Source organism: Mixophyes fleayi, chromosome 9, assembly GCF_038048845.1.
Source record: "Mixophyes fleayi isolate aMixFle1 chromosome 9, aMixFle1.hap1, whole genome shotgun sequence".
NCBI classification, from domain to species: Eukaryota; Metazoa; Chordata; class Amphibia; order Anura; family Limnodynastidae; genus Mixophyes; species Mixophyes fleayi.
In genome coordinates, this window is record NC_134410.1 from 60,085,090 (window position 1) to 60,109,781 (window position 24,692).

At 39.7% G+C, this 24,692-nt stretch overlaps 1 protein-coding gene across 1 annotated transcript in view; it reads left to right on the top strand.

Annotated features, from left to right (window-relative positions):
- The first annotated feature begins 4,612 nt into the window (after positions 1 to 4,612).
- Positions 4,613 to 24,692, top strand: part of ARHGEF9 (Cdc42 guanine nucleotide exchange factor 9) — a 288,329-nt gene continuing 268,249 nt past the window's right edge. Inside the window, exon 1 of the mRNA XM_075184406.1 lies at positions 4,613 to 5,159. The gene's annotated coding sequence lies outside the window, so the exon portion shown is untranslated. The remainder of the gene's footprint in view (positions 5,160 to 24,692) is intronic.

Genomic DNA, 24,692 nt, shown 5'->3' on the forward strand with positions numbered 1-24,692 from the left:
AGAGCCTGAGGTGCCCAGCCTATCGCAGAAGGTGCCCAGCCTATCGCAAAAGGTGCCACTTAACATGAGTACAAGAAATTAAAAAGTGATGCACCTTGTACTTTTATAATTTCCCATTTAAATTCCCTCCTGTCACTACTCTGCAGTGTGAAAGGCTGCACAATCTCTCCTACAAGATGAAAGTGAATGTAACCCTATCAAGTACTAGCGGCTGGGTGAAATGGAACGGCATGTATAGTTGGCAAGACACTAAATAAGACATAACAACAACATACATTAATCTTTTTAAGTGGAATTAAAACATTGATATAAGGTTGTCACAGGGCCATTTTAACAACATTATGGGCCCAGGGCAAAACAGTGCACTGGGGCCCCTACCTACACAACCACCCACATAACAGAGAACAGACTGCAGAAGAGAATAACATAGCAAATATATATATATATATATATATATATATATATAAATGTGTGTGATGTGTGATGTATGTGATGACGTCATGCCCGACGTTCAGTGCGAGCGCAGCACTGAGGAGGGGAACAGGGAGGAAGCCGGAGCCGGATCGCCACTTGGCCTGACCGTAAAAGGTAAGTTTTTTGGTTTTTTTTTGCAGGATTATTTATTCTATTTAAGAGCCCTGCCTATGAGTCCCCCTTGCCCGTTGGTCCCCCGGGCACCTGCCCATCGTGCCCTGTGGAAAAGACGGCCCTGGGTTGTCAGAGTAACTGTTTTTATTACCGAAATAATGTACTTGTGACTGACTATTAACCTGTATAATGGGTACATATGGGTCTTGTTCAGACCTAAGTGATTGTTCATGGCCCTTTAAAACCGGATGAAAAATGGTGCTTTCCTAAAGCATGTCACATGTAGTTATGTGGTGTGATTGTTAAATCATCCTTCAATTTAAACTGATTTATTTACATTATATTGCATAAAAGGTCTATTTATTAAATGGGAAAAGTGAGTGTTTTTGCTGGCTAAAGATCTTGTTTTCACTTTCCACTCTATACTAATGTAGTTACCACTGGCAATAAGCAGCACTAAGAATCACCAACATCAGTCTTCTTCCCAATAGCCCATTTATCAAATACCATTACAGTGGTTACACTGCCACAGTGCCCAGGGCCGGATTAACCCGAGGTCTAACTGGGCTATAGCCCAGGGGCCTCGGGCATCCAGGGGGCCCTTCAAAGTCCTCAGCAGCATTATTGATCGGTCCGGGGGCGGGGGCGCCCTCAGCCCGATCAATGCTGCTGAGCACTGTCACTGTAGTCCTCCGTCCCCGGCGCTCAGTAATCTGCTTACTGTGGAGATCTCGCGAGATCTCCTCAGTAAGGAGCTTACAGCGCGCCGGGGGGCGGAGGACTACAGTGACAGGTAAGCGCTTGGGGGGGCCCTCACGGGGTACGGGGGGGCGGCGGGTGGCTCACATTGGGGGCCTCACGGGGGAATGGAGGCGCCCTTAGCCCAGGGGCCTCCATTCCCTTAATCCGGCCCTGACAGTGCCTAATGCCTACTTTGGCAATACCATCTGGGGGTAGTGTTAATAGAACAGGAGCATAAAAAATGCTTTATTTTTAAAATAAAGTATTTTGTTAATGTACTACTTTTTAAACATTTTTCATTAATGAAAAATAAATAATTAATTTAAGAAAAAAACTACATGGTATGCAATATAATTTATATACATTATATAATGCTGCTTATGAGCTTTTTTTTTTTTTCCCTTTAAATACTTGTTTTTATTATTTGCTTTTTGTAATTAATTCATCTGAAAGCTGAAATCTGGCAGGCTGACTCAAACATATACACAATAACGGAGACTTGACAGGAGGAGCGATAAGTAAATCTTTTCGCTCCATGTCAAGTAATGTTCAGCTATACTGGCAATATTTTTCGACCAATATGGGCGAAAGAAGTTTTTTCGTGGCCGTGGTAAGCAGCGCTAAAAAGTTACGTGAAGCATGATAATAGGCCCCTAAGTCATATAACTTTTCATTTTCATTATTTTGGAAATGTATTTGCCTTCAGTAAGTACTATGGAGTAGAAGAGTTTATTATTTGGCGATGCATAGCTAGCCATTTGTAAGACAATGCAAGCAATATAATTTAGATTTCAGCCTGTCACCTGTTTCACATTAATACATACGCCCCAACAGCCCTGAGATTCAAAGAACAGTTCTAATTTTTGGTCAAAATAGATGTATTCTACCGGAAAAGAGGGTGGTCTTGTTTAAAAGCATGGTAAAGGCAGATTATGGAGAATATGACTGTCAAGGTAATACTACACATAAAAAAGTAAAACAAAAGCCGAACGTGCTTAGTAACATGACACGTATCAAGGGAGACTGCACCTCCATCGACCAGGGAATATATTGAAGGCAAGGGACAGCGGCACTTGTTTGTAAAAAACTTGGCGCATCCAGCGACAGTGGTAAAATTAACTTCCTTTATTAAACACTGTAGTTATACTGTATATGTGCTTGATCCTCTTTTGCTGGATGGTTCAAGTTTGCTATATACTAGTGATGCTGACATTTTATTGGGGGTTTTAACTTGGGTATACTAGTGGGCTCTCTGATACAACTAATCTGTCTATAATAGTAAAAATGTATTTATTAAAGTATTGCAATGAGATTTAAAAATTACATTCTGTGTGTTTTAAGGTTTTTATGACATTGTTCAAACTGTGCAAGTATGTGCTTTTCTGCCATAGTGTAATTGGGAGATGCAAAATCTATTCCCTTTAATGTAGAGAATGAAGCCTGGTCTACTTGCACCACCTCTGGGAAAGGTGAAAAATCGTGACCTTTGCAGGGAGAAAAATGTTAAGCCCCCATCCAGTATAGTGGGAATGTCTCTAAATCGAATTTTTCCACTTAAGTGCAAAAATAGTTGCTCTTGTGCGTCTAATCTGTATTTAGCATGGCACATCCTATTACTCCATACTCCTCTAGTCAAAAAGTGTAAACGCTTGGACTCCGCCATTTTGCCCTCAAATACATGTGGATTTCTGTACATTCAGGTGCATGTTCTGTCACCAAAACCACCATAAACATTTATGTTGCAAATATACAGGCACATACAAAAGGCCTAACAAGACAGATATTTCAAAGGACGTGATGCTGGTCATTAAAACCAGCTACAAAACACAGGACCAGGACCCAGCTTGATGCACTAGTACAGGCCTGGCAACCTGTGGCTCTCCAGGTATTGCGAAACTACAAGTCCCAGCATGCTTTACCAGTAGATAGCCAGCTGATAGCTGGCAGGGCATGCTGGGACATGTAGTTTCACAACAGCTGAAGAGCCACAGGTTGGCCAGACCTGCACTAGTAGTTGCTCCAATCAGGCACATGATACAGGTACACTAATAAAGAGAATAATCCTGTTTTATTTCTGTGCTATATTAGTTGAGCAGTCATATATGACAATATAGGTGTGTCATCATCAAGTTCCTCTAAAACAGTGATGGATAACAGGCGGCCCTGGGGCTGCATGCGGCCCTCTGAGCCTAACCACGGAACTCAGCTCCTTCCTATATTGCCAGATTTGATTGTTATAGCATGTAGCACTTGTTTAAATGACTGCTATGTTATTACAGATAGGTGGTCTCTTTCTTTGATAAAAGGCATTATTTTAACTTATTACTGAGATTAAGGGACGTATTTATTAAGCCATAAACCATTCAAATGGCTTAGGCATTTCTTAGGTAAATTGCTATGTAACAAAAGCCTAACGCAGGAGATATCATAGCTATCTTCTACATTAGGCTACTCTTCAAATTAAACCGCAGTCCCCATAATTTTCAATGCAGACTGCAGTCTGGGGCTATTTAACATGCTCCAAAAAGCCAAGCTTTGCACATGCGTTACCTTAGGTCACACAGGCGCAAAGCCACTTTGTGATAATAACAGGAGAGGAGAGAAGAGTACTGCAGTTTTAAGGTTAAGCAAAGTCATTGCCTGTACAGCCTCCTATCGAATGCTCTGTCCCGGATGATTTCTTCATAAATGCTTACGAAAAACTGTCTGTCATCATTGCAATGACAGCTGATAATTAGCAGGGCAAAACCCTGTTCATTAATAAATAGGCCCCTAAGGGTAATATGCGGCACTTTTGAAAGTTAGAAGGCCGCACCATTTGTCCCCTAAAAATTGTATTCCATTGGGTGAACATGATTATTATGTCAACTTGAAGTTTGTCACAAAGCAGTATATTATTTACTGTGTTTATTCAAGAGACACTCAAACTAACACACACCACAAACAATCTACTACCAGTCTATTGATACACTTTTTACAGCATTGCTTTACAAAAATGTGCTGAGCAGAACCACTATGCACCACTGTACAGTATACTGTAGAAAAAGTCATAAATTAAAAAAGTTAAAATGGTATTGAAAAGTCATCTTGCTGAAAACAATGACCGACAGTAGCCGTGGTGTCACCAGCCTAAAATGTAAAAAGAAAAAACAAAGACCATGGGTTTATTCTTCTGACAGGAAGTTTTGACTATGCATTTGGAGATTCCTGATTAGGGTCTGATGACAAAGTCTGTGCTGAGAGCAGTGAGAGCCCAGCCAGCACTGCTATTGGTGAGGTGAGAGCAGGCTATGTTCAGTGTCTGATCTCAGTGCAGCCCTGCCCTGCACACGGAACGCGATACATTTTATGTCAGACAGCTCTCGGCTCCACACCCCTGGGTTCTAATCTGCTTCTCTGCACAGAGCCGTCACTGCCTGCAAACACGTGGATACCTAGCACAAACTTCCAGGATTACACTGCTTTATTTTTATACACACACCCGGACGTTGGTTTTTTATAGTTTTATTTACAATATTTCTATTTTTGTAGTTTGGACTTTTTCACTTTGCATTTATGCAAATTCATATTATTCATATCAAATCCGGGATTATTGTATGGAGTGGAAAAAGAAAACTTTTGGTGGAGAATTTGAATTGAAAGTATGATACAGTGTATCTGAGGCTCGTGTATTGCAGTGTGCAGTGTGCAGTGCTGCTTGATCACTGTTTACAGATCACAACTCATCTCAGACACGCTGGAGTTCCCTTGTGTCTATGATTGACAGCAAACATGCCGGCCCTTCCCTGATGGGGTTTTTCGAGTGTCTGCTCCGGATTGACTTTGCTGAGGTAACTTGTACTATAAATGGGACTTGTTGTATGTGTGCTAGCTAGGTACCGAAACCTGAAAGGGTTAATCGAGACCTACCTCTGCCAGGCTGGGAGCATTCTGGCGTAAGCTGGTACATTCTGGGTAGCTGTGGGCAGCTGCGCTCTTCAGTGGATGGAAGACAGGGCTGTGATCTATCAAGTTTGTAAACTTGTCAGGAGAGATCAGTATTCGTGGGAGCTTTGTTTAGGTTTAATGTCAGTATCTCAGTGCTGGTGTATTATTGTTTAGATTGTGAACATTCGTTTGAATTGGAAACAGGCAGCCTCTATCCAAGTAAACTTTACAGCTGAATGTGGATATGCAGTATCGCAAATACCAGAAATACTTTGGAGCGTTTTGGTATCTGTTGGACACTTTTACCTTTTGGTTAATTTTTATCTAACATTTTTTTCTAGCCATAAACACACTGGTATAATTCTCACATACATCTTTCTTTACTAATTGGCCGCTGTCTGAAGTCAGGGTAATTTTTCATTTATGCACAAAAAGCAAATACTTGGCTTATTAATCAGTGACTATGGTTAGGGTGACCATCAGATTGTGAAGTGAAGCTATTGAACAATAGCAATATTTAAGTTTGTCAATTTAACATGGCTGGAATCTCCATTATTGCGGCCTCTGTTCAGTCCTCCCTCTGAAACCTAAAACTACACTGCACAGCTGTGAGATGGACCAAAGTGCATTGAGGAACACCAGGGGCTGGTGCCCTAGGGGTGTGCCTAAAGCGATCAGTACTCATGCCCCGGTCCTACATGCCACACTCCACTTTCTCTTCAATGTAAATCAGAAGCTCACAAGGGACAGGCATCGACACCCGCTCAGCTTGTTTTAAATAGGCCAAGCGAGAAGAGAGAGTGGAGTGCAGCATAGGTTAGACACATCAGGTACTCTGGCGGATCTGGTGAATGGATTATGGAATTTAAGAAATTGTCCATTTTTTGTTTTGTTGAATTCAGCCTAAAACTAAATTTGTAATATTGGTAGAAGTTATTATTTAAGTAGTTCTAGTGGCAAACTGGGGGCCCTGAATATTGGCTATATAAGGGTCTATTTAACAAACTGCGATATCTCAAAAATCCAGAGAATACAGCTGTTTTCTCCAGATAATGGCTATCGCAGGATTTCACTTGATTTTTGAAGAGGTTAACACAGGAGAAAGCTGAGATTTCTTCTGCATTAACCTACTTTTAACTTGTTACCGCAGTCCCCATAGAACTTTAGGGAAACTGCGATGTTGGTGTTTTCACTGCAAACTAACAACCATCTCTGTAAGATGTTCTCTTACCTGTGGGGCCCAGTGGGGCCAGAAAGCCTTTGCTTGGTCGCTGCTGGGTCAGTTCATTATGCACATGCGCAGACATTAGCTGCTCATGCGCCTTTCTTATCCAGCACTCGCCGACAACATTAGGCTGCTGCCGGCGAAGAGTAAAATTACTCTCTCTGTCGTCGGTGTGTGTGTGTGTTAGGGAATTTAGACTGTAAGCTCCAATGGGGCAGGGACTGATGTGGGTGAGTTCTCTGTACAGCGCTGCGGAATCAGTGGCGCTATATAAATAAATGGTGATGATGATGATTGTATAGGGCAGGCTTCACTGGGCTCTAAGAGCTGCCAGATAAAAGTTATTTTGTACTACCAGAAGAGCAAATCTCCTGTGAGAAATTACTTGTAGAAACATGAATTAAGGGCCATATAGTAATCTCAGTTGGGCTGACCCTTTTTTGAAAATGTGACATACTTTGCATAATGCTGTGTATATATATATATATATATATATATATATATATATATATATATATAATATTTATTTTGTCCAATGGATAGTTAACACTGCCCAGATCTCTGGACAGGTTGGATAGAAAACTTATGAGTACCTCAACCAATAACATAGAAGCAATGGGGCTCTGACAGTATGTAAAATGTATACATGGGCTTTCATCCATATCAGGGGTGGCCAACCAGTCAGAGACCATGAGCCAAAAAATATAGGTACTGTAAAGAGGCAACTTTATTTTTTATAAGTGTGTACATGTGCCCAGTATAAACATGTGCATACATACCATACACAAATACATTGATAATATAACATAAGCACAGCAGAAGGGGGTTCAAAGGGCTACTTATAGTCTTTTCACAGTAGCTCACACTGCTGCTGCATCCACAATCTCTCAGACTTCTTAATGTGCCCCTCTGACCTCTTTACATGCCCATTGGATCTCCCCAAATGCGATCACATCTCCTTGCCTGGCCCTCAGCCTCCACATATGTCATCACACCTCTCCACATGCCATCAAATATACTAACATGCCTCAAACATGCCTGTCAGATATTCCCAAATGCTCATCAGAACTCTCCACATGCCCCTTACATGCTCATCTGACCTCCACATATGCATTTATACCTCTCCACACACAAATCAGACCTCCCCACATGTCACCAGATTTCACCACAATCCCCTTAAATGTTATCACACTTTCCCACATGCTGCTTACATGCCCATCAGTCTCCCCACATGTCACCAGATTTCACCACATGCCCCTTAAATGCCATCAGACCTCCCTAAATGTCCTTACATGCCCATCAGCCTCCTCACAGGCCATCAGATGGCCCCATGTGTCCCTATAATGGATATTAGCCTCCCCACATGCCATCAGATCTACCCACATTCCTCATACATGATATCAGACATCCACACCTACCCCTTACATGCCCATCAATCTCCCCACATGCCAACAGACCTACACAAGTCCACATTCTCCCCAAATGCCATCACATCTCCTTACTTGCCCATCAGCCTCTTCACATGCCATCAGATCTCACTTGCCTGCGCAGAGGAAGGAGGAAGATCACATAACACTCTCTCTCCTCCTCCTTCTCTCTTTGGATTGTCTGTGACACTGTGACCTCCCGTCATTGTTTAGAGAAGGTCACAAGAAGTGGCTGCTCTTGGTTCAGTCGAGCAGTTGAATGTTTTCCAATGTACCCTTGCTGGCAGCTCAACAACTATAGTTCATTGATGCTCCCTTCCAGGAGCCACGTTTCAAAGCCACCTGAGGCTCTAGAGCCACACTAGAGCCACAGGTTGGCCACCGCTAATCTACATACACGCAGAAATATACATTGGAAAAGATTGCACCAACTGGTTTATATGTTTTGTGTGTAATATACAGAGCTGCTCCTAGAAGCGACAACACTGTACTGATGAATTAAATTTTTTGGCACAATGCGCAAACAGGGGATTTATGAATGTCAACAGAAAAATACTGGGTAGTTCTCTCCCAGCCTGCTTCCGTTTTCTTGGTATGTGTGTTTGGAGCATAATTGTGACTGTTCTAAAGAGCAGTATATCCTGCAAGTAAAGGGCTTTTACAGACAAGCGATTTTAGAGCTTTTTCTCACGTTGCGTTTTTGATGGATTAGCAGACAAAAACCTCTCAGAAAATGCCACATACATAAATTATTATGTTTTTAGCAATACAACAATAAACTTAGTATTTATATTACTATTACTATGTTATTGTTATTAATAAACAATGCTATATAGACAACTGGCTGCATTATACAAAAAGTAAAGTAATTTGGGGTATATTTATCAAGATCACTCTTTCTATTGCTACTAATCACAGACTCGCCGTAATTTACCAAAAAATGTCAGCAGCTCAGCTCCCTGGTGACACTGGCAGACAGTGGTAAGAATGTGCAATAGCCATCGATAGTCTTCATCATCAGGGGGCTTTAGTACATAGGCAGTAGCTGTAAATCCTGCGAAAACGCAAGTTTTCCAGGATTTAGGGCTTCATTATCATCATTATCATTTATTTATGTAGTGCCACTGATTCTACGGCGCTGTACAGAGGGTATTTGTCATTCACATCAATCTCTGCCCCATTAGAACTTACAGTCTAAATTCCCTAACACACACAGGCAGACTAAGGTCAATTTGATTGCAGTCAATTAACCTACTAGTATTCTCCTACTACTTTTTGGAGTGTGGGAGGAAACCGGAGCAGCCAAAGGAAACCCACGCAGACATATAAACTCCACACATATAAGGACTTGGTTGGGAATCAAACTCATGACCCCAGTGCTGTAAGGTAAAGGTGCTTATCTCCCTGTGATTAATATGCAATACATTATTAATGTATTCATGAAAGCTGAATAGTGGGTCATGAATCTGATTTACAGTCATTATTTGAGTTGGGAAAAAAAGATTAAGAACCCCTTTGGCTTAGATGGTACAATGTAGGCAGCCATGTCCAGAAGCCTGAATTTACACTTTTGCCACCAAATGCCAATATGATGCATGATGTCTTAAATGAGTCTGGAAATGGCATGTGTTTTGAAAGCAAGTGGCAGACAAAATAAAAAAATATATAAAGTATATGTAAAGCACACATATATACAGAATATTATAATTTATTTGGTTAGAGTAAAGTTCCTAGAAAATTAAGGTAAAGATTGAAAATACATAAAAATAAAGCTTAGAGAAAATAAGTCCACCATTTCCAATAATAGATAGATTATATCTCAATATGTATTATTGTTAATTACTGTCCAGAGACCATGCTATATAACTAAAAGCTGGTCATTTTAATATTTTTTGAGGGCTTTGCAATTTTAATTTTCACATTTTTCTGATTAACACATGCTTTTATTTATGTATGTACTGATCAACTACATATTATAATTAGGCCATGTGCAAATACAATAGTTTTTTATGTCTGTTTTCCCTCTGTTCTGTTTTTTGATAAGTGACCAGAGAACAGACAGATACCTACATACAGATCATTGATCTTTATGGAGAGATGGAAGTTCATTGAATGAAGCACTTGAAAGCAGGGGCATCTTTTCCAATGGGCACGATGGGCAGGTGCCCGGGAGCCCCATAGGCAGGGCTCTTAATTAGAATAAATAATCTATATCGCTCTCTCTCTCTCTATATCTATATAAAAATATATATATATATATATATATATATATATATATATATATATATGTATATAGATAGATATCGATAGATAGATATCGATAGATAGATATTGATAGATAGATAGATATTGATATATCTATAAATATATATATATATATATATATATATATATATATATATATATCTATCTATATCTATTTTAGTCCAGTGACACTGCTTTCCTGACCTGCTCATCGTATCCACTTGCAATCCAGCCCCTCTGCTTGTCTCACCTGCTTCTGGGCTCCGATTGTTGTCTGGTTCCAGTGTGTTGTCTGATCTGCTTCTGGTCTTCTATTGTAGTCTTGTCTCAAAATATTGCCTTATTGTCATGGCAGCTGTCCATCAAGACTATTTAAGGCACATTTGGGTGTGGCTCACAAGCCAGCCTTTGCTAGATGTAAACCCCTATACCTGGGAGGTGAGTGCATCTGATTTTAACTGCATTTTAATAGTGTTTAAAGCATATAGGTCAGTGTAGGACCTGCATATAATGAGGTGCCCTTGACGTTGGGATGCAGGCTTAAGTCTTTTGATCAAAATATGAACTAATACCTCATGTTTTCATTTTGCTAGACACACACAGATATGCAGTTTAAAGGATAAGCGCTGACAACTTTCTTTTTGTTTTGTATACATATATGGGCATTTATATTGCCACGCAGCTGGTACCACATACAATATGGGATATACCGAGCGCGGGCTTATTGCCAAGCAGCTGGTACCATATATAATGTGGGATATACCGAGTGCGGGCTTATTTTTCTCTGGTTTTGTCTCACTGTGTTGTCTGACCTACTACTGGTGTTCAAGTTTTGTCAAGTCCCTTTGCTTTGTCTTGCTAGTTTCAGGTTTCTTATTGTAGTCCAGTCCCACTGCTTGTCACATTTGCTTTTGGTCTCTAATAGTAGTTTAGACTCACTAGGTTGTCTCACCCGATAGGCCTGTTACATATGTATTCATGTCACACACAACCCCTGTCATGATGTGGTCACTCAACATGATAATAATATGTACTGGTTTGTATTTTAAATTCTCATCTTTAAAAATATAATCTTATGAAGGCCAGACAATAAGAAAAAGCAACGAAAATAGCAGTTTATATACAAAAGAGTATGATTAAATTGTGCAGTTAGTGTTGAAAGACAAGAGATCCCGGAAGGGAGGTTCAAGAAGCAAGTGTGGAAGTCGTGTTGTTGCAATTTGCATCATCACGGCCTCATCCACTACTGCGCAAGTGCGTCTTCACGCAGCAGAGGCAAGACTTGATGGAGCAAATTGTGCCCCTTCCCATATCACAAGAAGAAGAAGGCCTACTCTCACAGGGAGGACTCTCCAAAATGTGTGAGCATCGTAGACATTCCAGGAGAGTAGGAAGTATGCCCTATTGTCAGATATGGAATACATTGTATTGGGAACAGACTCCTCTGGGGTGCCAAGAACAATGGCACACTGACACTTGAGGTCCCAGAACTATAACATAGTGGTATTTGGGGTCCCAGAACCATAGTACACTGACGAGTGGGGACCCAGACGAAATGTTTATAATTTTATATAATTTTTGTAAAAACATGCTAACATTTTTTCGTCTGCTTCCCTCTACAAGCTGAAGCCTGCATATTTAGCTGTAAGCTTTTTCTTTAAAATTGATTTTACCGGTAACATTCCTGTGTTCTTATTGCATTTCACCATCCACCAACTGAGATTCTTTTAAACTCTCTTTTAAAAAAACTAAATGCTAGTCACATTTGGTAAACTCTTTTCTCATATACTATTTTATATTTTTAACGTATAGTTTAGTTGCACCCAAAGCCTTGAACTTGTGTGATCTTTCGGCTGCTGCATTCTACCATATACCCCAGGAGATGGCACCAGTTCCCCTAACCCGGTTACAATATTTATAATATTGGTTGTATTATGTTATCTATAGTTAAAGTAAATTGAACATTAACTATGAATTCTTTTAAAAAAATCTAATGTTTCTCTACCAGTAGGGGCAGCCATTTACCCTTACAAGCTTTATCTTGATTAGAAGTAATTTCTCCCTTTAACCAATTACCCTGCTATTCTGAGGATTAAATTGGCTGCACTGTGTATTAACCCAGATATAGTCTGTATAATAAAGACTAGGTGCAGAATGTTACATGTTTTGTTGGAGATGTATTCTCTGTGCGTGTTTAATAAGTTAAAACAATACATTTATTTAAACAGAGACACCAATCTGTAATAACATATCAGCAAGTATTTTAAAGAAGTACAATAATACAGGAAGGAGCTGGGGGCAGCAGATGAAGACTTGCAGGGCAGCATATGGTCCTAGAGTTGCCTGTTGGCTATCACTGGCCTAGAGTATGCAAAATATAAAGATGGTGGCTCTGGAATGAGAGGAGTCCCAGGTGTGGGGCAAGCAGTGTCCTCTAAATATAAGACATTGGGACCTATTCACCTTTTCAAAGGGGAGAAAATTGTAAGAGATCCCTTACTTTTTTGTTTGTTTGCTATTACCCAGTCTTGTTTTATTCAACTTACAGTGTGTGTTATTCCCTATTGGAGAACACTGCTGAATATTATGGCACTATATAGTGTTATCCATGTATACTCTCCAGGAATGTCCAGGAGACTCCCAGGTTTCTGGGAGTCCTTCCGGGAGAGCAGGGTAACCTCCTGGATCCTGGCCACATCATTAGTTAAGTGGCAGGGGTGGGGCTTAGGATGACCTTCACGTGTCATTGTGGCTCCGTCCCCTGCTGTAATCAACCAGAAATTGTGATGACGGTTTAGGGGGCAGGGTCAAATGATGCAATATTCTAAGATCCGCCCCGACACCCCCTCCCCCCGGATCTCCAGGAGGCCAACTTGGCAACATAGTATGATGTTATCTTATATATAAAAATCATTGGTCTGTTGTTTGTTTGTCTGACCTTTTATGCAATCGGACACCCTTGCAACGATAGGATGAAACCAATGGGAGGTGTTCCAGTTGGTCCTGGACAGGATTTAGAGGGGCTAGAGTCCTGGTCAGACCTCCAGTTGTACTTTGGGCAGATCTTTGACCCAGGGAGCCTGTTCTGAGCCTTCCACTGGATGAATTTTGACGAAAACTTCTCAGACTGGAAACATTGGACCCCAGAAGACATACTAGGGGGTTGAGGTCCTAGTCAGACCTCCCGTTTGGTGTACACTGGGAAACACTTTGACCCAGGAAACCTGTTCTGCGCCTTCCACTGGATGGATTTGGATGAAAACTTCACAGAGGGGTGGCAATTGGTCTGGGGTGCCTAATGGAGTGGTTGGTGTCCTGGGGTCTGATTCATTAAGGATCTTAAATGAAGAGGTATCTTATTTCAGTCTCCTGGACAAAACAATGTTACATTGCAAGGGGTGCAAACTAGTTTTCTGTTTTGCAGACTGTTTTTTCATGTAGCACACAAATACTTGATAGCTTATTTGTACACTGAAATTTAAAGTTGATATTTGTGTGCTACATGAAAAAACAGTCAGTATTTAACTTATGTGCAAAATAGAAAACTAGTTTGCACCCCTTGCAATGTAACATGGTTTTGTCCAGGAGACTGAAATAAAAATCCTCTTCATTTAAGATCCTTAATGAATCAGTCTGACCTCCTGTTGGTGTTCGCTGGGCAGAACTTTCACATGGGGAGCCTGTTCTTGGCCTTCCACTTGATGGATTTGGATGACATCTCAGCTGCTAATTATTTTTAAAATGATGACAGTTACATCCAACTCATTGATAACGTCTTACTTTAAGATTGAAACCCGGGTCCGTCAGCTAGTTAATAATAATAATAATAATAATAATAATAATAATAATAGTAATAATTTAACTGAAATTCAATTTACTAGTCTAGATTAATTCAATACATTCCAGAGTCAGTGGATTTCCAACACCTGAGTAAAGTGAGATAACTAAATTTAGAGAGGGTGAGCATAGTTGCCTTGTTTCTGCATTTTAACCTTATATTGTTACATTGTTTAGTCAAATATGACCATACTTTTGCAAAGGACCAATAAAACTTTCACATTTAAATTAGTACATTATACTTGGAATGTCATGTAAAGAATTACTTTTAGCAAATTGCCCAGCTGAAGACTTAGATTTGTTAATGTTACTTCTATTTACATCTGCTTTTAATGGCTTATATAATTTCTCTCCCCTCAGTTATTCCCTCAGTTGTCCTCATTCCCTCTCACAGTCCGTGCCTCGCACTCTCTATCTGTCTGGATTCTTGGCCAGGTCCTCAATTTAACAGCCTCATGTGCCAGTAGAGCCTGACTTTGGCAGGCAGCCAGTGAGAGAATCTGTTACAGGTGATGACACAATTGATGCGGGTGCCAATTGTTTTTGAGACTGTCTCTATGAATATCTCAGTTATAAACAGTGCACACGAGGGGGTCATTTAGAGTTGGATGCGTCTGCAATAGTTCATTTTTTACATTGCAAAGATCAATGTTGACGATCATTATCAACAGCACATATCGTTGCTCAAGGTAGAGCCCCCCAAAAGATAAACTTCTGACAGGCGTATCTGCTGCTGCTGTATCCACCTTTATCTATATAGCAATTATTCTAGCACACCCTCACTTTTCTTTCCTTACTCTTTCACGCTCCTTCCCTCCCCTGTACCGCCTCACCAGACATAAGGAGGGGATCCGCAGAATCTTTAGAAATACTTACGCATAGGCATTTCTTGTGCACATGCGCAGTATGAAAATGCATATTTTACGCAAAAAAGGGGACTTGTGTCCAACTCAAAAAGAGCCTTGAGGTTTCAGAAGCTGTTGTAATACTTTAGAGCAGAAATAAGCAGTTTATGGCTTTAAAGTTGTTGTGGGACTACAATTTCCTACATGCCCTGTCAGCCATACATACATGCATGATATACTGGGACTTGTAGTTTGTATGTCTGCCCTGTAGCCAAAATTAATTGAGGTTTTGTGCTATGCCATAGCAAGTTTTGTTACGCTTCTGTATGATCTCCACAGCTTCTAGAAGTGGCTTATAAAAAAGCTACGAAAGCTACTATTGAGAATTAGATAAAAACAACAGGGGCAACCTTAGGGAATGTTTCCAGGTGGGCAGAAAACCATATCCTCCCTCTACACTAGAATAAAGTGCTTTAAAATAAAAAAACAATAAAACTTAGTCTGCAGTCAAGGGCCCATTTTTCTGGGGATCTGCCTATGTTTTAATGAACTTTGGATTCAATAAAATGGCCACCATGGTTGTACTTACATTTAGCTCTAGTGTATGGTTCTTATTCATGTTTTGGCTCTAATGTTTCTGTGAGTTTAGTTACTTGTGCTCTTCAGCGATTTCTTGGCTGCGGAGAGTGAGGTGAAGCACTAGGTGAGTAACTAACACTAATTGGAATTGTTTTTATTTAATTGGATGAGGGGAAAATTGATATTAATTTTGTTGTATTACTTTTACTCAATTTTTTACATTATTATGATTATCAAGACTGATTTATTTAAAGGAGGTTAATATTAATGTTGTTATTTAATGTGCAGCTTACTTTATGCCTCATTTTCTAATTTAACATTTATTGTTACACATCTATCTATTTATCTATCGATATAGATATATGTGTGTGTTTGTGTGTGTGTGTGTATATATATATATATATAGAGAGAGAGAGAGATACACACACACACACACACACACACACATTGTACTTTTCTAATCTTTTTGTTATTGGCGCAAGAAAAGCAACAAAAATAACAAAAGCAACAGCAGACACCAAGCATTTGGAACTTCTCCTCTAGAACTTCTGCGTTTTCCAAGGATGCCCAGTTTGTTGAGCTATGATTAGACAAAGTGGTGTTCTGTAAAAGTACCAGTGTATTTAAGTCTTTAAGGCAGGGCTGGACAAATCCTCTTTGTTAGGTATCCATGGGGCCTTATATGGATGTTAAGGTAGCGATGGTGGACAGGGCCTTTTATAGAACGTTGTTCATGGAAGTATGACTGCCAGGTATGAGGTCTAGATGTTTCTCAGCTGTTGGTGGAGGAAAATGGTTTAGCACACGCTATGTGGGCAGGGCCGGATTAACCCGAGGTCTAACTGGGCTACAGCCCAGGGGCCTCGGGCATCCAGGGGGCCCTTGAAAGTGCTCAGCAGCATTATTGATCGGTCGGGGGTGGGGGCGCTCCCGGCCCGATCAATGCTGCTGAGCACTTTCACTGCAGTCCTTCCCTGGCGCACTGTAGTCTCTTTACTGAGGAGATCTCATGAGTCTCACTCTCACAAGATCTCCTCAGTATGGAGCGTACAACGCACCTGGGAAGGACTGCAATGCCAGAAGAAGGAGTTAAGTGCCTTGAGGGGTGGGGACGACTTGGCTCACAGGGTGGGCCTCACCAGGGGAGGGGGGGGGGGGGCGGCTCGGATCACATGGGGAAGGGCTCTCTGGGGGGGCGGGGGGGCTCACTGGGGGAATGGAGGCCCCCTCAGCCCAGGGGCCTCTATTCCCTTAATCCGGCCCTGTATGTGGGGCACAGGGTTGCATAAAAGGTCAGACAAACAAACAAGTTGCTTTATTTTGAGTTTTGGGAAATAGTACAGTGTATATGTACAGGTATAATGTTTATGTGTGGGATACAAGCTGGTTTATTTTGTGTATTTGTTGAGAGGACATCTGTGTACCTAACACAGTCCCTAATTTCCATGGACTGTCGCAGATTTTAGAGATTGATCTCTGTAAATGTTTGTCCATGGTAATGTCTCTATTTTTCAAAGCTGACTAACTGTCCAATATCATTTTTCTCATTCTATGTGTGGTGAACATCTCACTATCTGTTTGTCATTTCTGGTCTTTGTAGCATAATGTTTATTAAGGAACAATAATTAATGTGCAAATATGTTGAATGCACATGTAATGATTGTAGTACTTCGCCTTCACTGTGTGTAACATGCTTATTTGCACATTCCCATCAGCAAAGTGTCCTGGGAAATTATTTTCAAAGCATGATGGCACAGAGGTAACCATTGCTGCCTCATGATTTAGATTTTAACCTTATATGGGCCCTATATGTTTGTCCTTTGTATGTTTTATGTTGTATGTTCTCCCTGTGTCTTTGTGGTTTTTTTCGCCGGATGCTCGTGATGTCTCCGACAGTCCTAAAAAAACAAACTGGTTAATTGGCTTCTGACAACAATTGACCCTAGAGAGTGTGTGTGATAGAGAATTCAGACTGCAAGCAGTGCTGGGACTGATGTGAATGACTACATATCCTTGTGCTGCCTAATATGATTGGAGCTACATGAATGAACAATATTAAATGTTTGGCAGCTATTGTCATGTGTACAGCCAAGGAAGGTGGTATTGATGGGCAAACATCTGTGTTATGTCCCAGACAATGGGCACAACCCAGATGTCTGCTATACCACACAATTGTCATCATCATCATCAATTTCGTGTAATGGTGTCATTGTGATTTAAGGGACTATCATAAAAACTATATAAGGATGGATTGCAGTGTAGGTGGTGCTGCCTCACTGTGTTGATCAGGACTTGCCTCTAAACAACTCAGTTTCACCCTCTCTGTGTCTGCCCATTCCCTCTAGGTCTCACAAGAAAGGCCCTCTCTCCCAGTGTTTTCCCTACATAATAATGTAATTTTGCAGGTTTTAATGTCATTATTTAACTTTGCTTGCATTTATTCAATTTTGCCACTTTTCTACGTGTTACTTGTTATTTTGTAATTTTTTTTGTATGTTTTTACCCCCTATGTACAATGCTGAGCAACCCTTGTTGAGCCTTATAAATAAAAAAATATAATTATAATAATAATAATTATTATTATTAATAATAATAATAATAATAATAATAATAATAATAATAATAATAATAAAAACTTATCACTTCAGCCAATAGGAGACTACTGGTGAGAAAGCCATTATTGGAATTATTCTTGCCGGTACAGATTTACGTACAAAGCACAATGTGTAGGTTTAGACATATATCATTATGAGATTCAGACACTTTTATGCTGATCATCAAAACTTATGTTTTATATGACTATTACAGCTACGTAAATCCAAGGGTTACTTCCGTGTCAGACAATACTGTTGTTTTGCCAAGTGCACGATTACAGCTACCAGTACTAACACTACAAGTAATATGGATGATCAAAACACAGAGAAACAATATTGTTTTGCGTGGTATAATCAATGTTTATGTTTTACTTGTTAAATATTTGTTTTTAGAATATGACAAAAGTAGTTGTGATTTCTCTTTAATAGAAGAACTGTCTGGGTTACTAGGTGAAGGCAACGTGGGTTTGTTGTGCAGTGATTCAGCTAAAAGGTCACAGCAATTCTAGTCTTTCTAGATACAGTTAGCACAAGAGCTGTCAGGCCCTCCGAGATCCAATGATCTATGGTATGTTAGGAGAGACTTATAAGGCCTGGAATTTTTTTCTCTCCAAAGTAAGTTACAACTGTAAATAAACAGTGTAAAGAGGGCTTTTCAGTGGCTGCAGCAAAGGTACAGTTGTTATCTGTAGATAAGACTTCTTGAGCACTGGTATATTATGTGGTAAATGTATAATGACATTTATTGATTAAATAACTGTTTGTTGTGAACATGGAACATGCTTTGTTTCCCACTGGTGGTTGTGGTTGACTTGTCAGCAGAAATGACAGATTTTTGCATATGTGAAATCCAAACGGTATAATTAATGGTTGTCAAGTGTAATGTGAAGAGCAACATATTTTATCTTGTTGTCCCCTGCAATACTTGAATTCAGTAATGTAACTTTGTCTCTGCTTCCATAATGCCTATCTCTATTATACGTCCTGATTTTGTTTTCATTTGTCTACTAAGCAGCCAGAAATTTCAGTTTACTAATATTTGTGTCCCTTTTTCCTGATAACTGATACTCAAAAGCCATAGGGCCCTAGGATACACACTAGTTTGGACCCTTTTCCCATTTCCATTTGTCAAAAAGTACATATAAAAATGGCTTAGAGTAATCCATATACCTCAGTACTCACTGCACCCTAGGCGGAAACCTTGGTTGCCTAATAGTAGCTACAGGAAAAGACCAGAGCCAGATCATCTATGATTATCACTCCTTAAAGGCCAGGTGATTTAGCCATGGGACCTCCAGAGATTATCACTTAGCAGAAGTAATTTGTTTTGTAATTTGTTGTTTTCTATTTGCTTTTTGTAGTTTTGTAACAAGATAATCTTCTGCAGTCATGCAATGCTGCTATTTAATTTCCCTGCATTAACTTCAGATGATTACTCTCCTCCATAGATTAAACGCTCATAGGCGTATATATTCAGTTGTTGGCATTACATTTAAAAGTAACGCGGCGTGCGCACTATTACCGTCATTATGGTAATAGTGCGCATAAATACTGTTATTATGGTACCTTTAACGCTGAATTTCAGCTCGCAGCGATCTGAAATCCGGCTTAGAATTACCGTATTAACGGTAATATATTTAACGCCGCGGGAAACGACAACAATTGAATATGCCCCATAGAATGTACTAAACAAATGATAACTAGAATCTGATTGGTTGCTATAGGCAGCATCTCCATCAACCCGCAATTTAGTAAATATACCTCTAGGATTGAAGTGCTAATTGAAATAGAAAAAATGGGAATATTTGTTACCCTTTTTGGCAATTAATTTCATGTGAATAATTGCATAAAATCACATTGTGTTTTCTATGTGGTTAAACTCAGAAGATTTAATCGTAGAGACTGAAAATCACCCATGTAACCATAGCCTTAACAATTTACAGCTGCACTACCACCTAGTAAAAGGTGCCCCTATACTTCTACATGCAGCCAGTTTTCCTGGAGCTCCTCTACAGTCATGGCCAAAAGTTTTGAGAATGATACAAATATTGGTTTTCTCAAAGCTTGCTCACTCATAATTTTGCCTAAGAACACAGCCATGAATAAAAAATGGTACCAAAACATCCTCCAAGAGCAACTTCTCCTAACCATCCAAGAACAGTTTGGGGATGAAAAATGCCTTTTCCAGCATGATGGAGCACCTTGTCATAAGGCAAAAGTGATAACTAAGTGGCTTGGGGATCAAAACATCCAAATTTTGGGTCCAAGGCCAGGAAACTCCCCAGACCTTAATCCCATTGAGAGTTTGTATGTTCTCCCCGTGTTTGCGTGGGTTTCCTCTGGGTGCTCTGGTTTCCTACCACACTCCAAAAACATACTGGTAGATTAATTGGCTGCTAACAAATTGACCCTAGTCTGTGTGTCTGTCTGTGTCTGTGTGTGTGTGTCTGTCTCAGTCCGTCAGTCTGTGTCTGTCCGTGTGTGTGTCTGTCTGTCTGTGTGTGTCTGTGTGTTCGGGAATTTAGACTGTAAGCCCCAATGGGGCAGAGACTGATGTGAGTGAGTTCTCTGTACAGCGCTGTGGAATTAGTGGCGTTATATACATTAATGGTAATAATAATAATAATCCTCAAGAGGCAGGTGGACAAATCAAACTCCACAAACTCTGACAAACTCCAAGCATTGATTAGGCAAGCATGGGCGGCCATCAGTCAGTATGTGGCCCAGAAGCTGATTGACAGTATGCCAGGGTGAATTCCTGAGATCTTCAAAAAGAAGAGTCAATACTGCAAATATTGACTCTTTGCAAAAACTTAATGTAATTGTCAATAAAAGCCTTTGACACTTAAGAAACGCTTGTAATTTTACTTCAGTATACCATAGCAACATCTGACAAAAAGGTCTAAAAACACTGAAGCAGCAAACTTTGTGGAAATCAATACTTGTGTTAATCACAAAACTTTTGTACATCAGTGTACTTATCTCACATTCTAACCAAAAGGCCTAGTCGCAATCAAGAGGTGGTAGTTTGGGATTGGTCCTTTCAATCATACCGCCCCTACACCACCATTTTAATTGGTTTGCAAAATTAATTTGCAGGTTCTGTATTATTAGGTGGACCATTCACTTACATTTTACATACCAGCACTTCTAAATTTCTACTTCAACCACTGATGTGGAGGGTAATGGCTTGGTAGTTTGGTCAGTGTGGAGAAAGACAAAAATACATGTTAAATGAGAATTATCCTGAGTTTAGGCATAGTGTCTCAAATTAGGGATCAATTCTATATCATAAGTATTAGTAATAGGCTGCATAGCTGTTTAATAAATATTAACTTTTAGGGGCAGATTCAATAAACTGCAAGGTGTTGTCTCTGTGTTTGGCTGAGCACCTTGCCAGCTATAGCGGTGCAGAGTTCTCCCCTCATTTTTTATAGCATGTCTGTGTGACACGAGGGAAAATGAGAGGTAGTAAAAACTCAGGTGTTATGTGTCTCCGAAGACTGTTCCCGAGACACATCGAATCTGCCCCTTAGAGTGCAGAATAAGAGGAGTTGTTCGGTGTAGTAGATCAATACTGAAAAACATAGATGTTTCAATTTCCAGGAGGAAATTTTACAATTTGGGACTATCTATGGAAATTAGGAACAAATGTCAGCTATGGTTTTATAAACAGTGAGTGGAGAGGAGCTTTATTATAAATGACTAGTTGGTGATATATAAATAGATAATGAGATTGTTAGACAGACAGTGACTTCATGGCTGGCCAAACAAATCTAGTGCTGAACCTACACAATTGTTCTTATTTATTGATGTAAAGCAGACGGTGGAGCCAGGAATAAGTCACTTGATACTATATACAGAAAATAAGCCTGAACTCCTTTACCTGAGCCAGAATAAGATACAAGTTTAAAATGAAACTTGTATTGCTTAAATAAGTACTGTTACTGGAGTGAGAGGGTCGTTTTCTATTTAAAAATACCAGGTAATGTAAAGCCCTGGACATAATCTGGTAATTTCTATACTGGACCCATCTGTACCTCTCAAGTGCTGCCTCCTCTCCTACACGTTACTCTACAAGTAAGGAGCACTGGGAGGGGTGAGATGTAGGGTACGGTTCTGGGAGACAATGCTCTGCTCAGCCTATAACTTTCTTATCAGGCTGAGCAAAGTGTAATGTTGCACAAGTTATTGTTCTTGGACCTGTTGAAACAAAACAGAAATATGTATTATGTTTGTTATTGCCTGAAAACTAATGACATGTGTCCATTTAATAATAATTCTTTACATTTGGCCTCAATTTAGGGTAGGTTATAACAACCTGTAAAAAACATTATAGACAAACATTTGAGCATTGGCCTTACAAGTCCCTCACATGTGGCTAAACGGAAAACTGATATTTTCTGCAAAAGATTGTTATGGCGAATATGTTCTTATAACTATCTATATATTCCTGTGTTCTGCTAGCAATACTATTAAATACTATTGTAAAGGGAATACTCTGTATAGGATTACATTTACAGTGGAAAACTTTGTAATGATTTCTTAATTTAATGTCAACCATTTTCAAGTGCAATTGCAAATGCATTTTTCCCAACCAATGTGCTTTAAATTAGGATTACTTCATTAAAATCTATAATTTTTATAGTTTTGCTGTTTTCTACTGAAAACTCCACCTTGGATGTGCTCTACCGGTCAGCACATTACCACATTTTACCATCATCATTATTATGTGGAATACATCTTCAGCTGTAAGTATCCCTCTGTCCTAACCCCCAGAGAACATCTCTTTGAGACCTTTTTTTTTACTGTCTTTTACTAGTCTGGTTATTGTCAGCATTACAGTCCATGTCACATCAGCAACTGGCCTTGGAGATGAGTCTGTGCCACCTGCAGCCTTCATGTTATTGAATAGACTTTTACTGTAGTTAATTGCACATAGTGAAAAGTCAGCAGTAACAGATGCAGGAGGCACCATTTGTTTTCCTCTGTGGAGTAACGTGGTGTAACAAGTTAAATATACAATCTTTTTTGTGCAGATAGATGCCTGGTTCTGCTAAAAAAAGCCTGTAAATATTGTGTAATACTTGGATTATTTTGTCTGATATTCAAAAAGCTATAAAACTATGGTGTTAATAACATTATTATTACTATCATTAGTAGTAGTAGGATAATAGTAACGAGGGATCCATCTCATGGTAATTTATAATCTTGGCCAATCTCTACCCCTCCAAAGTAGCCTCTTAGGTTACCAAGAGAGGTTTGTACACTGAGGACAGCAGAGGGCTCAGGACTGAATGTAGTGACACCCCAATAAAATGCTGAATTGAGGATGGTGATAATTCAGGGCAAGGCACTAAATGATTGGTTAAACGAAAACATGTAAATCAGATGAGGGCTGAATTATGGAGGCAAGGTAAATGAAGGATCTGTAACACTAGTACATGGTCAGTAGTGTACTTTGACACCTAAAAAGGAATATTGCTTTCCCAGTTTTGGAGGCATTGCTGTATTTAGGAAAAACTGCAGTGTACCTCTAAAAGCATGACTATTTTACATTGCTCTATAAATACTGCTGATACTTCATTGGCTGTGCCTCTTCTAACTCAACATAGATGGTGCTGGACAGTGAGGGATTGTGCTCGCTTTTATCAGCTGGCATGCGCGTTTCATTTAGTTTTTTTACTTTATTTTAATTTAGTAAATTATCATGGTTTGTTGGCTACATGGATGGCCTCATTGTATATTGTTTATGTATCATCATCATCATTTATTTATATAGCGCCACTAATTCCGCAGCGCTGTACAGAGAACTCACTCACATCAGTCCCTGCCACATTGGAGCTTACAGTCTAAATTCCCTAACACACACACACACACACACACACAGACACAGACAGACTAGGGTCAATTTTGTAGCAGCCAATTAACCTACTAGTATGTTTTTGGAGTGTGGGAGGAAACCCACGCAAACACGGGGAGAACATACAAACTACACACAGATAAGGCCATGGTCAGGAATTGAACTCAAGACCCCAGCGCTGTGAGGCAGAAGTGCTAACCACTTAGCCACCGTGATGCCCACCGAATTACCTGATGGATTTATGTAGCTGTATAGAGGGCTTCTCTATATCTAATAAAGTAAATTAAATGAAAGTTTTTTTTTAACACTGTTCTTCATATTCTTATTTAATAACTGTATCCATTACATACCTGTCTTATTGGTTCAGTAAGAGCCCAGGTTTCCAAAGCCATGCATACATAAATCTAGTGATATATGATATGCATCTGCTGGAACATACTAGACAGAATTTAGCATATGTAGCCATATTAATTATTATACACAGTTATATCAGTGAGGGAAATTAATGTAGAGCAATGTTTCTTGGAAGGGAATGATCAATGCGTTTATAGCCCATATGTATCATTAAAATAAATTATACTGGAATGTCTGTAGACCTTAATACGAGCAATATTTCAAAGTAAAGTGCTATCTAAGATGTAAATGGCACAGATAATGTCCATTACAATAAAATATGTTAGTGTTGTCTGACTGAGGTTCTCTGTGGCTTTTAAAGGTGGAGGATGCGGTTGGAAATGGCATCTCTTCTGCCCTGTAAAAATACCCTTGTGGAGAGAGGAATTCCAGGGTCACAAGGTGAAGTGTTATCAGATGTCCATGAAG